Source organism: Musca domestica, unplaced genomic scaffold, assembly GCF_030504385.1.
Source record: "Musca domestica strain aabys unplaced genomic scaffold, Musca_domestica.polishedcontigs.V.1.1 18, whole genome shotgun sequence".
NCBI classification, from domain to species: Eukaryota; Metazoa; Arthropoda; class Insecta; order Diptera; family Muscidae; genus Musca; species Musca domestica.
Window position 1 is genome coordinate 6,623,111 of NW_026712238.1, and position 16,579 is coordinate 6,639,689.

Sequence of the window (16,579 nt, forward strand, 5' to 3'; positions counted from 1 at the left end):
CAGTCTTCTTTAGAGTTATGACAGTTCTAGAAGAGATTGAAATGAATATCTTTGTAGTTGGCTTTGATATTCATTTCATTTCGAATCTGCATACAACAAGTTTTAATTAAATAATGTATGTTGTATTGTTGTTTTCAGGCTCTCAAATTTGACGATAGGTGATATTAACAGCTAATGTGTGAAACCATAATTTTTGTATTTCTATTTAATTGGTAAACTGCAGGTATTTTTTAAAAATTGAAGATCTTCCAAAAATTGTCTCTTTCGGCTCGTCTACAATGGATTCCCTTTAGCTCCTCTCCCTTCAGTTCGTTTTTTGTAGAATTCTCTTCAGATTGTCTATGACGGACTCCCTTCAGCTTGTCTGTGAAGGTAACCCTTAGTTCAGCTCATCTATGAAGATTTTTTTTTAGTTTAGATCGTCTACAAAGGAGTCATTTAGTTCAGCTCGTATTTTGTAGTTCTGCTCTATGAAGACGACTTTAATTCAGCTCTTCTATCAAGGACTCTATTCAGCTTTCCTATGAAAGACCACTTTAGTTAAGCTCGACTCTTCAAAACTTCTAATAGCTCGTCAAGACTTCATGTAGGTCACCAAAAATCTCTCTAGCTCGTCGAGATTTCAGCTACATCGCAAAGTCTCCCTTCAGCTCCTCAAGACTCCTTTCAAGGTTCGCTACAGCTCGTCAAGATCCCCTTTAGCTCATCAATACTCCCTTCAACTTATCTAGACCCGATTTCGCTTGTCAATACCCCAAGACATGTTTCAGGTTGTCACAACTCCTTTCAGTTTGTCAAGACACCCTTCACTTCGTTAAAACCCTTTTCGGATCCTTCAGGGTACCTTCCGCTTCTCAAGCCTCCCTTCATCTCGTTAAGAACCCTTTCAGCTCGACAAAATGTCCTTCATCTCACCAAAACTCCCTCTAGCTCGTCCAGACTTCTGGCAGATCTCAAATTTTCCTTTCAGCTCGTCAAGATTCCCTTGAACTCGTCAGCACTCCATAAGGTCGTCAAGCGTCACTCTATCTCGCCAAGGCTCACTGCAGCCCGTCAAGATTCCTATCTGCTCTTCAAGACACCTATCAGCTTGTCAAGAATTCTTCGAGCTCCCAAGACTTCCTCTAGCACTCCAGCTAGATCGCAAAGTATCCCTTCAGCTCTTCCAGACTCCCTTCAAGGCTAACTGCAGCTCGCCAAGATCCCCTTCAGACGGTAACACTCCCTTCAATTCATCTAGACCCGCTTTCGCTTGTCAATACCCCAAGACCTCTTTCAGGTTGTCAAAACTCCTTTCAGTTCGTCAAGACTCTCTTGAGCTCGTTAAGACCTCTTTTGGCTCCTTGAGGCTCGCTTCAGCTTCTCAAGCCTCCCCTCAGCTCATAAAGACCCTTTTCAGCTCCACAAAATGTCCTTCATCTCACCAAAACTCCCTCCAGCTCGTCGAAACTCCCGGCAGCTCGCAAAGTCACCCCTGAGCTCGTCAAGTCTCACTTTAGCTCTTCAGCACTCCATGAGGTCGTCAAGGCTAACTGCATCGCGTCAAGGCTCACTGCTGCCCGTCAAGAACCCCTTCAACTCATCTAAACCCGGTCGTCAAGTCCTCAAGACTTCTTTCAGGTTGTCAAAACTCTCTTCAGTTCTTCAAGACTCCCTTCAGCTCGTTAAGACTCCTTTCAGCTACCTCAGGATGACTTCAGCTTCTCAAGCTTGACTTCAGCTCGTCAAGACCCGCTCCAGTTCGTCAGAATTTTTCTCAGCTCACCGACTCCCAGACTCCTTTAAGCATGCAAGACTACTTTCATCTCATCCAGATTCCCTTCATATGATCCCCACATGGTCCTCAAAGCTTTGGCCAGCACTCCATGAAGTCGTCAAGGCTTACTGCATCTCGCCAAAACTCACTGCATATCGTCAAAACCTCATCAGCTCGTTAATAATCCCTTCAACTCATTTAGACCCGCTCGGCAAGTCTCCAAGACTTCTTTAAGGTTATCCAAACTCCCTCAAGACTCCCTTTAGTTGGTTAAGACCCCTTTCAGCTCCCTCAGGCTCCCTTCAACTTTTCAAGCCTCCCTTCAGCTCGTCAGGACCCGCTCCAGTTCGTCAGAATTTTTCTCAGCTCGCCGACTGCCATCAGCTTGCCAAGACTCCTTTCCTCTCATCTAGACTCCCTTCATATGATCCCCACTTGACCCCCAACACTTATCTCCGTATTCGATAACATTCCCATTATACCTCGAAGCTTTGGCCAATTACTTCTGTAGAGTATACGTTCCAAGCCCTGGAGCTAAAAGTAAAGTGGAAGTTGAAACAAAAAGCAAATTAAAAAATATCAAAACTGCTATTGATGATGGTCAGGTGCAGAAGGAACGAAAAAAGGATGGATTGGTGATATTCGTAGTAAGCGCGTATCGAAACCATTAGTTAATCTTTGGTCCATTGTCCTTCATTTTATCGTTGCTTTTATCCATGCCCAGTGGCCCAGTATTGCAGCAACAGCAGCATCAGTAGTAGCTGTAAAGGCAACGTCCTTCATACTCGTTTTTCATTAGATTTGGCATACATCTACGGCTATTGTCCTTCTCAGACACATAAGTCAATGAATATATAGTGGATGAGTGGCAGAGAGAGCGAGTTACGTGGCTCTGAAAACGTTTGGATGTGTGTGCGTGTGCTTGTCTGTTTTGCAAATGCCAGTGTCCTTTTTATCGCTTTCATCAGGCAACCAACATCAGTTGGCCAACTCCTCCTCCACCTTGGGCCATCCTGTCGCTGTCATCCATAATGATGGCAACAAATGCCAATTTTGCTGATTTATATTATCATCACGTTTACGCCGAGATTCGTGTTAATCGTAACGTGTTGCAGCATCTACACCATTATCTTGCCCCCGTGATGTCCACCACCCCTCCATCTGTTATCCATTCTGCATTCCAACGTTGTTGTTCTTGTTGGTGAAGGTGGTTTAAATTTCATTTAAACATTCCTTGCAGCCAGCCAGTCAGTGAGCCATCCAGCGCCAGTCAGTGGGACAGCCAACAATACAGATTGGCAGTAGCGGTTAGGATGGTTCTAAATTTAAAACACGTTTTTGTACAGCCAGATACCCCATTATAACAATTATCCTGTTTAATGGCCTGGACAACTGTTTCGGGTTTTTGTGTCACTTTTTTTAAGTTTGTTTTCACAACGTCCTGCCAATTTAACCAGCATTTGTCGTAGCTTGGCTTTTATTAAAATTTAATTAAGAAAATATTTTGGTGTTATTATCCTGTGGGAACAAGCGGAACTTTTCTTTAAGGGATTTGATGTAAACTGTTTGAGGGTGGGGTTGATGTATTTAGGGAGCACAGCGAATTCAATCCTTAATCATTTTGGTTAAAACTTAAAATATTAAGATGTAATCGTTTTTGGAACCTGTACCAATGACACTTATCACAGAAATTAGATATTATTGTCCGAAAGATGGCTAATTCGGTGCTGTTGTCTCTTGGTAATAAGACCTGGTACGAGTCTCATGCAACGAGGTAAAGATAGCCTTTGTGCCGTTACGACGTCGCTGTTCCTAGCCTGAAACCTAATGTGGGTCTAGTATTGACATTGGTTTATCCTGATGAGCTTTCACGTAATGGAAGGAGTGCGAGTTTATATCCATGTGTTCCTCAAACTAGTTCAGGAGTATGTACCTCCTACATCATAATAATTCTACATCACTGTAACAATTCGAACTAGAAATTTGGAACAGATTGCAAACTTGGGAGTGAGAGTTGAGAATTCAGGATCGGAGAAAAATATTATACAGGGTTGCCCATATTCGACGGACCTTTGGGCCCATTCCAATCGACGAGGTTTGTCCGTAGGTAACATTCTTTGCGTCAATTGAATTTTGTACGGGAACAAACGGGACCGAGCCATGCCCAACTGCTGAGAACGGCGTTTTTGGGATGTTCTTGGGGACCTCTCACCACTGGCTCGTACGGCAGCGATATTCTCGGCCGATCGCCTTGGTCGACTTTTATATGGCCTCTTCGGATTAGAAAGAGCCTTTCCAGTCGAAAATTTTTCGTATAAACGCTTAATGGTGTTCTTAGAAGGCGCACTTCTCACATTTTTTAATGTTTTAAAAGCACGTTGAGTTTTCACAATTGACTTCATCTGTTGAATGTAAATTTCAACTATTTCAGAGCGCTCGCGTGGCGTGTATTGGTTCATGGTAAAAATCAGCTTGGACTGACGCTTCTAACGCGGTATGTCATTAAGCGATGTGACATCTCTGTCAAAAGTTATGGCGTTGCCAGATGGGTCCGTCGAAAATGGGCAACCCTGTATACTTTAATAGCGAACCATTTTACAAGGAGATAGGATCGAGGGATAACCGTCCATTCCGAGAGACCCGTTGAGATCGTTTATAAAAACATCCATAAAAAAGAGATTTCCTTTCGCTCGTCTATAAATACTAGAATTCCTTTGGAGTTTGATTTAAAAAACGTATCACCTCCCCGTTTAAAGAAAAATCCTTGATCTCGTCTTAAAAATAAACTACTTTCAGCTCGTCTGTTAAAGAAAGACTCCTACCGGCTCGTCCATAAAACACAACTTCCTTCAGCTCTTAGGGTGGCATCGAAAGAGACTCCCTTCCCTCGTCCTTATACAGGGAGAGATGAAAAAACTGCAACCAACTTCAGACTGTTGTTATTTCTAAGCCACTCGTCCGACAGCTGTTAAAATTAATCCTGCGACAGCTCATTTTATTGTTTACAAGCGTACAAAAGCATTTTGGTGAGAATTTTCCTGAAAAAAAAGTTATTCGTGATGGAATTCAAGGGTGATGGTGTGATTTCTTTATATTTGGCTGGAAAATCCCAAGTGGCTATCGTTAGAACACTCCAGCATTTTAATGTGAATAAATATTTTGTGTCTCGTACCATCGCTTGTTATCTTGATACTGGTAGCGTAGCCCGACGTCAAAGAAGTGGACGGAAGAAAACAGCAACATCAGCTGAAATGGTTCGAAAAGTAAAGAAGCGTCTTGATCGAAAGCCGCGTCGCAGTGGCTCGTGAGCTGAACTTTCCGCAATATTCCATTCGGCAAATTTTGAAAAATGAGCTCGGGGTAAAGCCATTGAAATTCTAAAAAGTGCAAGAACTTACACCCCAACAGAAAGAAAATAGTCTCAAACGAGCTAGAGTTGCTTCGCTTGGCCTAAAGTGGCGAACTGCCGAATTTGGTTATCTCTGATGAGAAAATATTCGTTGTCCAGCAGTTTGTAAACAAACAAAATGAACTTGTTTACTTGCCAAAGAGGTCAGCTGAAAATGTGCACCTTCTGTTGGCCACCAGAACTCAAGCACCGGCCATGGTGATAGTGTGGGCCGCTCTCCGGTCGTATTAATCGACCGTGGCATCAGAATAATTGACGAATATTATCGCGAAAATATTCTGGAGGGTGTATTAAAGCCTTGGGCACGTAAACATTTTGGCTTTAAAACATTTTGGATTACAAAATGAGGTTCCTTACTTCATTTCCAGCGTACAACGGCCACCAAAATCTCCGGATACCAATCCGTTGGACTATTGTGTCTGGAGTATTTTGGAAAGCAAGGTTGGCACTAAAAAATACCAAAGTGTTCACCTCAAGCAAGCGCTTCACCGGGAATGGGCCAAAATACTGCAGAGCAACATTCGGGCCGTTTGAAGGCCATAAATCGTGCCAAAGGTGACCAATTCGAACAAATCTAAACTTATTCAAAAATTTGATGCTATTTCCGACATTTTTTGCTTCCATTCAATCAAATTAAAAAAAAAATTGAAACTATGGCGTTTGACGTTGTTGCAGTTTTTTATCTCACCCTGTATGTACCAAATTTGAAACAATTTCATGGGTAAATGTAAATATCGGTGGGCATCATTATATATCGGTGAATATCATTATATGTGCGCTATCGGAAAACGTGGACCGAAATATTCAATGTTCTGCCGCCGGAGCTAGAACCCATTATGACCTACAAATACCAGTTTTTAGACAAATCCGTAAAATGAAGTGGCAAAAATTATCAAAATGCCGACTTTCGGGAGGTACCGTTATATGAGGGCTATACACAAACGAGGACCTGTATATAACATGTTTCGCCACCGGAGCTAGAACCCATTACGAACTACAAATACCAATGTTTACTCAAATCTGTGGGAAAATGTGGAAAATATGAGGGCTATACAAAAACGAGGACCTGTATATACCATGTTTCGCCACCGGAGCTAGAACCCATTACGAACTACAAATACCAATTTTTACTCAAATCTGTGGGAAAATGTGGAAAAATCATCCAAATACCGAATATCTGAAGGTAAACGTGGACCTATACATACAATATTTCTCTACCAGAGCTAGAACCCATTATGATCTACAAGTACCGATTTTTAGACAAATACGTGAACAATTGTTGCGAGAATCATCAAAATAAAGAATATCAAGAGGTACCGTTATGTGGCGGCTACACCAAAAGGTAGACCGATATATCTCATTTTCAATGCCAACCGTCCTAGACATGCTAACATTTTTTCCTAATAACAAAAATATTACTCCCGAAAAAAGTAAACTACACGTGGCCGGTGTTACACGTTTTCCTTCTATCTCTCCTTGTTTTCATTTATCGCTTACGCTTCTTCAAATAAACGCCAATTAATGTAAATATTTTGACATTTGTAATGGCTTGAGAAAACAATGGTAAATTAAGTTTTAATATACGAAATAAATTCTCTTCTTGTTGTTCGCTCTTTTTATAAAACCAAAAAAGAGAGGAAAAACAACATAAATGAATCATAATTTATATTTTTAATTAACTATTGACGTGTGTGAATTTTAATAAAGTCTTGGCAAGTAAATATATAACGGCAGTAAATAAATAATTCATTTATTCATTATTAAAGAGTTCTCTCCAACACTCGTTGTGAGCATTTTAATTATTTTAATGATGCAGCCAGGCTGGCAGGCTGCTCCTTGCTAGCCATTCCGCTGTGGGCCATTCACTTGTTGCCCCACCCACCGCCAGAGTTTCTTCATTAAAGTTGCCGTTGTTGTTGCTGCTGCTGCCACAGTTTGTTTCTCACATTTTGCATTCATCATTATGCCTTTCATTTCGTTGGGGAGATGGTGAAAATGATAATAATTTGTTAACTTTTTCGTATATTATTCTTAAAATAAAACTCCTTTTATTACGAAAAGCATAAGCCGGTGTCGGTGTCGGCGGCAATGGCGGTAATATCCATTGCTGTTTTATTTCCATTTTCTTCTCACCAGCTTTCTGGAGCAGCCGGCGAATTTTTCGGCTTCGGATTTACAGATTGTCGGCTAAAAATGAGTTTTATCAGTGTTTGTTGGCGGTCGATTAAAAATATTTATTTTCTTCATCATTTTGTTTGTGAACGGGTGTGTGTGTGTGCGTGCGTGTTTTTCTTTCTGATATTAAAAATGTAATTAAGTTGTATGCATTACAAATAATGGAAGAGAAAATTCCGCATGGATCTTATGCTGCAGATTATTACACTCGGAGAATTCGGTCAATTTTCGCAATTAAAAATCTTGTATTTAGTTTCTTATGAATAGAGTTAATTTACGGAAACGTTTCTGAAAATACGTTAATATCCCATGGTCGATATCTCGGCAATTGATAATTGCTCAGTAATAATAGCACTAAATATGGACCGCCTTTTTTTGATTGATTAAAAACTTTGAGGAACAAATAGGAAATAAGTTAGAAGAAAATGAAGATCTATAAAAAATGGTCCTTGAAGATTGTAAGTTTATATTTTTAAAATATTATGGCTTCAATAATCGATATCCCAAAATATATATATATATTTTTTATTTTTACTAATATTTTTTCCTGGCTGTTAAGAAAGTTTACTTTTATTCCAAAAAATGCCATGAACAAACAAACAAACCAAAATTATAAACGAAAATATTTTTAATGCCACGCATTATTCATTTTTGAGAAGTCTGGTGTATTTCTATTTTAAAAAGACACAGACACTACGTTTTGTATTGGACATGCCTTTCTTTTTTGAAGCCAGTAAAGGGTTAAGAAATTAGCCTGCAAATCAGATGAGACTAAAATTTGTTCGGAATTTTCGATTCTTTTGAATTAAAAAACCTATGAGAGTACATTAAAAAGAGTATTACCGGACCTAGTTTTTTTTTTTTAAATTTTCAATATCAAGCGGCACAATTAAATGGGTGCGGCAACAGTATTTATTGTTGTTTTTTCAAGGAGATTGCTTGTTCCATATGATTATTATAGGGATTGGAGGTACCGTAATATAGGGCCTATGTACGCCATATAGTATGGGCCTACATACCCCATTTACTGCCAAATACTTGGACTATGGTTTGCTAGAGGATTAGATACGAAAAATAAATTTCAGACAATTTTGTTCGAAAATATGGCGAAAATCGAGAACCATCCTCATGTGATTATTTTGAGGAGTTACAAACGGAATGGCAAAGTCAATATTCCCTCCGTATAAAAAATTCCCTCGGTATAAAAATTAATTTTAAAAGGCAAAGAAAGCAAGAGAGAGAGAGAGAGTCAAGAATGTGTGTAATACAGCGATACACAAGGCTCATATGCATACATTGCAGGGAATAATTCTCAATCACTTTGAATAACAAGCTGGTTTTGTTCGCAAATGTTTAACTTTTTATTTATTGATCGAATTCTCTTTGGATTTTGAATTGAAAATTGTGGGATAATGGAATGTTTAAAGTTGCAAGTATTTAATATTTGACGGAGATGTTAATAAAGGGAACGAAATGAAGTAGGTTGACACAATTTTACTCAAATGTATATTATGTCTGCAGAACTTTTGGTATTGAAAAAGGGCCATGTAGGTCCACGTTTTGGTATAGCGGTACCTTCCTATATTCGGTATTTTGAATTTTTAGGGATATCATTCACCGGAATTATTTCAAATTTGTATTTGAAGTTCGTAATGGATACCACAGCATATTACAGGAGATTGTCTGTGCAGGTACGTTTTCGTATAGCCCCCATATAATGGTTTCTCACGGTATTATGTACTTTGCTGATTTTAGCGACATTATTAACCGGAAATGTTTCAAATTTGGTATTTAAAGTTCGCAATGAACACTACAGCCTAAGACAAAAAATTGTCTATGCAGGTCCACGTCCTCGTATAGCCCCACATATAACGGTACCTCCCGATATTTGGTATTTTGATAATTTTAGCGACCTCATTCCTTATTTGAGGATCTCACCCTACTGTGCTACGCCGTTATTCTTTTCGTAAGTAAATTACCTACCTTGTAAGATATTTAGATTAATACATTGAAAATATGGAATATTATATGGTACCGTAATATGGGGGCAACATCCTGGACCACAATGTGGCAGGGTTTGTCAATTTGCTTTTAACAGGCAAAGGGAAACCAGATAGACCCATAGTTCCTTTTGATGATCTGCATAGAATCACATTCTGAGTCGATCTATGCTCGTCCGTCCGTCTGTCCAAATATTTTTGTAAACAAAGTGCAGTTTGCATTTATTGCCTGATTCAGATGATATTTTGCACAAGCAATTCGTTTGACCCAAGTATGAATCCCATTTGAAATTGGAGATAATCGGCCAAACCAGTTATATCAGCCTAAATAGTATGGCATTTTGCACATATGACCAAATTAAGCCTGGAAATATATATGCTCGAAATAGGATGATATATAGCTATAGCTTCCATATATATTGTTAATTCGATGTTATTGCAACCATAATATGCATTCTGTAATAAATCCGAATTGAATGGATTTTGGCGCGTACTAAAGAATTAGGTCTTGAAGATAGTGTATGCGATTTGGTGAAAATCGGTTAATATATAGTTATGGGTCCCATATATATGTTTCATCCGATTTCATATTTTACTCCCTCACACCCGTAAAATACTCTCACATAACAACGATATTTGGTGTCAACTATCAGATAGAGCATAGAAATACCACTGCCAAATTTTATAGGGATCGGCACATTTATTGTGCCTAACAAGTGTAATATAAGCTCAAATATGATTGATATTTGGTATGTTTTAATTCTCAAAAATTCCCTATAAAAGTATTTATTTGTTATATGTAGCTCTACTATATATGCCAAGTGGTGTTGGGTATTGGGTCGGACCTAGCCGACTTTGGCCTTTCATTACTGATTTTGTATTCTAACCGATTTCTAATTTCGATGTGTAATTCGGTAGTAAACGTATTGAAAACAAGAAATCCCAGAATCCTTTAAAATATGAATATTATGCTATTATTTCAGGAAAATTTGTATATACTGCTATTATCGAATAAAGAGGAAAAAATCTTTAACGAAAATTTTTTGATTACTAGTTAATCTTTCCTATGGTTAAAATATAAAAACTCGTACGCGGTTGTAAATGCAAGTCTTCATACATTTATATTGCTAGATTCAATATGATTTCCCTCCTTTACTTAACGTCATTTTAACCTTTTTTCATAATTTCGTTTTAATGTTAAGCTTACGCATGTTTTCCCGAGAAAATATGTTCAAACACACTGAACACATGTGCACACATAAGCAAATGTATTAATGGAAGTTAAGTCAATCCACTGCATGGACATCAGACCGAAGATGTTATTAAAAAGGAGAGTCTACGCCCTACACATGGTCGTATAAACAGTGAAGATATGGCTGCCCTCAAAACAAAGTGATCTTAAAGTCTACACAAAAACTGATTTCCAAATTCATCTAAGATTTGCCGTTGGAGCGGTGGAGGTTATGAATAATCCGTAGACAACTCGATTGTATAAGACATAGGAAATTGCTATAGCTTCTGTGGGTAACCACAATCAAATTTGAACCCATGCTAATATTTCTGAAGGGAAAATGAAAAGTCGTATCGGTCCTGACGATAACTTTCAACGGAGAATAGTAAATATATACCCGTAAAACCCCAACTATGCCTTTTCACCAGGAAGACTAAACTCGAACATATAAGGTCAAATAATTAGGAGTAATCCTGAATAAAAAACCTAACTGGAACATCCACATTATCGAAAGCCCCAAAAAGGCTTGATGCAAGTTCAACATCTAAAATGTGCAACAAAGTCAAACGAAATAACTTTTACATATTTTTTTAATTTTATTGATTGAAAGCAAGAAAGAAATGTCGGAAATAGCATCAAATTCTAGAATAAGTTTAGATTTGTTCGAATTGGTCACCTTTGGCACGAGTTATGGTCTTCAAACGGCCAATGAAAACGTCACACGCTGCCCGAATGTTGCTCTGCGGTATTTTGACCCATTCCCGGCGAAGTGCTTGTTTGAAGTGATCGACACTTTGGTAGTTTTTAGTGTCAATCTTGCTTTCCAAAATCCAGCCACAATAGTCCAATGGATTGGTATCCATAGATTTTGGTGGTCATTGTGCGCTTGAAATGAAACGAGGAACCTCATTTTGTAGTGGCACGTGCTGAGTGCGATGGTGCTAAGTCCTGTTGGAAAGTCCAAGGTCTGCGGCCAAAATGTTTACGTGCCCAAGGCTTTAATACTCCCTCCAGAATATTTTCGCGATAATATTCGGCATTTATTCTGATGCCACGGTCGATTAATACGAGCAGAGAGCGAGCAGAGAGCGACCATCGGCTGTTATGGAGACCCACACCGTCACCATGGCCGGCACTTGAGTTCTGGTGACCAACTGAAGGTGCACATTTTCAGCTGACCTCTTTGCCAAGTAAACACGATCATATTGTTTGTTATATGGGGGCCAATACCAAAACGGGAACCTCTTTAGACAATTTTATACTTTAAAGAGTGCCATCTACCAAATCTTTCGAGAAAACTTAAATATCAAATTTTAAACGGTTTCGTGGGTAAATGTGACTATGATTATCAAAATACCGAATATCGGCGGATATCTTTATATGTGCACTATAGGAAAACGTCGACCTAAATATTTAATGTTCTACCACCAGGGCTAGAACCTGTTATGAACTAAAATAGCAATTTTTAGACAAATCCGTGGAGAACTGTGGCAAAAATCATCAAAACACCGAATATCGAGAGGTACCGCTATGTGGGGGCTATACGAAAACGTGTACCTATACATACTATGTTTAGCCACCGGAGCTAGAGCCCATTATGACTTACAAATACCAATCCAGGAAAAAATGTGGCAAAAATCATCAAAATACGGAATATCGGGAGACACCGTTACATGGCGGATATATCAAAATGTGGACGGATATATCTTATTTTCAATATCAATCATCCCAGACACAAAGCAAATTGTTCTGCCAAATTTTGACAGACAGATGGACATCTTTATTTCGACTCAGAATTTTATGCTGATAATAAATATAGCGGGGTCGACGAATTTTTAGATATGTTAAAAACCGAATGAAAAAGTTAATATGCCCTCCTTTTTGAGGTGGAGGGCTTAATAAAATATGAGAAAATTTTGACTTTTTGTGGGAGGTACGAGAAAAAAACGGGACAATATTCTCAGTGATAACTCCTGGCCTCAATCCGATATAAATATTATCACGAATTAAATTTTAACAACACCAGCAGCTGCTCAATTCTTTTATGTGAGTGTGGGCCGATATCTTCGAACTTGACCTTAGTCGTATCTAGATATAACGATGTGTACTCCCACCGCTCAATATGAGATTTGTATTTTTTCATAAAAAATTCGAACTTTAGTTGGAGCGGTTCCAAATGGAGTGGGCCAATATTGCTCAAGTCCTAGCTCGAGGATAAATAGTAATAGCATTGAACAAGAAAATCTGTCCATAAAACATTAGCAGAACCCTGAATCTATATGGAATATGTTGGTAGTAATGGGTAAACCTCCTTTTCCATTTTTTCCAAAATAAACATTGTCTGCATTACTTTGGAAATCTCCAAACTTTCCCTGTTGCCACAAACAACAGACCATCGACAAAAGATACTTGCCATTGATTGTAGCGATGTCATTATGATAAACCATCCGTTCACATATAACCCCATCTCCATGCCAGCCACCCAAAGTGAATAACAACAATAAGTCTGAACCTCAAGCGTCTGCGAAAATGTTTACATTAAAAACACGATAATACAATCAGGGTGCAAATATTTACACATTAAACAACTTAAATAATGTTTATCGAAAGGCAAGTGAGAGAGTGCGGCCAGGCCGCCGAAAGAGAAGAGCACATTAAACAGGCAACTCCAAAAAAATAACGCCAAAAAGGATTTCGCAAACTCACTCAACGACACGGCCAACCGAGACGTAATGAAAAACAGAAAAACAAAATAAAAATAAATGCAATTAAAATATGCACTGCCTCGAAATGAAAATAAACAACAAACAATTCCAACAATAATCGAGACGAGCCGAATCGAACCAAGCCGATGCGGTGCGTTGCGTTGCAATGCCATTCGATTCGAGGCGATACGAAATGAGAAATCGCCAATATTCACCAAAGATGTTTTATTGACAATCTGCGGTAGATGGCATGGAAAACAGAATGCAAATAAATCACTTTAAATTAAGATGACTGAGCGACCAATCGATCGTTGGCGGCGATGGCAGCGACATCAGCAGCAACAGCAGGTCGCTCAAAACCATCACCATGCCCATTACCAGCGACCAGCAAACCGATGCCATTGCAATACGAATTAAGAACTGCATTGCTTCGCTGCATCAGCATCGGCATTGAATGAATTGGAATTTAATGGTGAACAAGTGGTTTTGGTCATTCCTTTAATCAACAATGCGCTAAAGATTTAAAAAGGATTTTGCCTTTCATCCTTCTTCTTTCTTGTTTTCGTGAGTTTTTTGCTGTTGTTTTGTTTTGCCATAAGAAGCAACTGCATAATAATCGTGGAAAATACGCTTTAATTGCATGAAATGTGATTTATTGGGAAACGTATGGTAAATTTACTTAATGATGTGCTAAGCTTTAAAAAGTGGTCAGGATGGGTTTGGACAGAAACACTGGGAAGTGGCGTTAATTATATATCTATCAATACCGTGATGCATTGTTTGTTACTGATGTTTTAGTGCTACTTTTCAATACTTAATTTATGGTATACAGGGTGAGATGAAAAAACTGCAACCAACTTCAGACTACTGTCATTACTAAGCCACTCATCCGACAGTTGTTAAAATTATGCCAGTGACAGCTCATTATACTGTTTACAAGCGTACAAAGGCATTTTGGTTAGAATTTTCTAGAAAAAAAGTCGAACAAACAAAATGATCGTGTTTACTTGCCAAAGAGGTCAACTGAAAATGTGCACCTTCGGTTGGCCACCGGAAATCAAGCGCCGGCCATGGTGATGGTGTGGGCCGCCATAACAACCGATGGTCGCTCTCCGCTCGTATTAATAGACCATGGCATTAGAATAAATGCCGAATACTATCTCGAAAATATTCTGGAGGGTGTATTAAAACCTTGGGCACGCAAACATTTTGGTCGCAAATGGACATTCCAACAGGACTGTGCCCCATCGCACTCAGCACGCAGAGCAACATTCGGGCAATGTGTGACGGTTTCATTGGCCGTTTGAAGGCCATAAATCGTGCCAAAGGTGACCAATTCGAACAAATCTAAACTTATTCTGAAATGTGATTCTATTTCCGACATTTTTGCTTTTATTCAATAAAGTTTAAAAAAAAAATGTAACAATTATGGCGTTTAACTTTGTTGCAGTTTTTTTTATCACACCCTGTATATTTAAATAATCGGACGTTGGCTGAGGGTATACATCTGTCGGACGGAGACTTTTTAACTTGTTTTTGACTCTCCGATAGTGGCTACGAGATAGTGTGCGGGTAATGTAAATATGCCGATGTGTGAAGCGAAGGGAGCACCTAATATTTTGTAAGCACGGTGAGGTCTAATAACATCATAAAACTTAAGTCAGGTCCGAATGATGACGACTCCACTCCTTTTAAAACTCCCATACAAATTTTCAAGTTTTATTAGTATACATGGTTGCCCATATTCGACGGACCCATGACTCTTTGGGCCCATTCCAATCGACGAGGCTTGTCCGCAGACAACATTCTTTGCGTCAATTGAATTTTGTACGGGAACAAATGCAAATCAGTGCGAATAATCCGTTGTAAAGTGGACCGAGCCATGCCCAACTGCTGAGAACGGCGTTTTTGGGATGTTCTTGGGGACCTCTTATGGCCTCTTCGGATTAGAAATAGCCTTACAAGTCGAAAATTTTTCGTATAAACCCTTAATGGTGTTCTTAGAAGGCGTACTTCTCAAATTTTTAATGTTTTAAAAGCACGTTGAGTTTTCACAATTGACTTCTTCTGTTGAATGTAAATTTCAACTATTTCAGAGCGCTCGCGTGGCCTGCATTGGTTCATGGTAAAAATCTGCTTGGACTGACGCTTCCAACCGCGGTATGTCATTAAGCGATGTGACATCTCTGTCAAAAGTTATAGCGTTGCCAGATGAGTCCGTCGAATATGGGCAACCCTGTACTTCGAATGAAAATAACTCCCTTAATAAGAATTTATTAATTTTTTATCAACTCTTCTGGTACCTGCCCCACAGAAGCTTAACAAAATGTAAAATAAATCGCAAATAAAACTGATTAAGTATTCGATACAATCTAAACTTAATCCGAGGTAGTATTAATGTCAGACTTAGGTTAGGATTGAAAATGAAAAATATTATTCTTGTACCTCTCGCAAAAGATTAATGAATCTCTTCAAATTACAAATCCGTCCCGTTTATGTATAGCCCTCAAAGAGCGGTACTTCCTGATTTTCGGCATATAAAAATGATATATTCGTGCAAAGAATTTTCAATATGGCTTCAATATTTAGCGGTGTCTCAAGGTTTAACGAATTTGTAAAATTTGATTGTTTGATTCCGGGTCTTAGAGGATATTAACCCACGCTGCGGAAATTCGCCAATTAAGGACCTTAATTTAGTATTGCATTTATAAAGCGAAATTAAAAAATTATCGGTATTTTCTGAATTAAAATTAATATTTTAATACCTCTCCATATTTCGACATTTTTCGTTCCAATGTTTCAGTTTAAATGTCGATTTAGCGATGTCCGTCTGTCTGTGTGTCTGTCTGTCCGTCACGCTATCTTTTGAACGAATCCAGATAGAAGGCTAAAATTTCGAAGACATTTTTATTTTGCCAGTAGGCAGGTTAAGTTCGTAAATGGGCCACGTAGCTCCACGTCTTCGTATAGCCCCCATATAACGATGCCTCCCGATATTCGGTATTTTGACGATTTCAGCAACTTTATTCACCGGAATCGTTTCAAATTTCGTATTGGAAGATCCTAGTGGGTACTACAAAGGCCAACGTTTTCGTATAGCCCCATGTACCTCCCGATATTCGGTATTTTCATGATTTTAGCGACATTATTTACCGGACTTATTTCGAATTTCGTATTTGAAGTTCGTAATGGATACTACAGCCTATGAAAAAAAAAAAAAAATTATATGCAGGTCCACGTCTTCGTATAACCCCCATATATTTGCCTATTTTACACTTAGCATGGCAACCCTAAAACCTAATG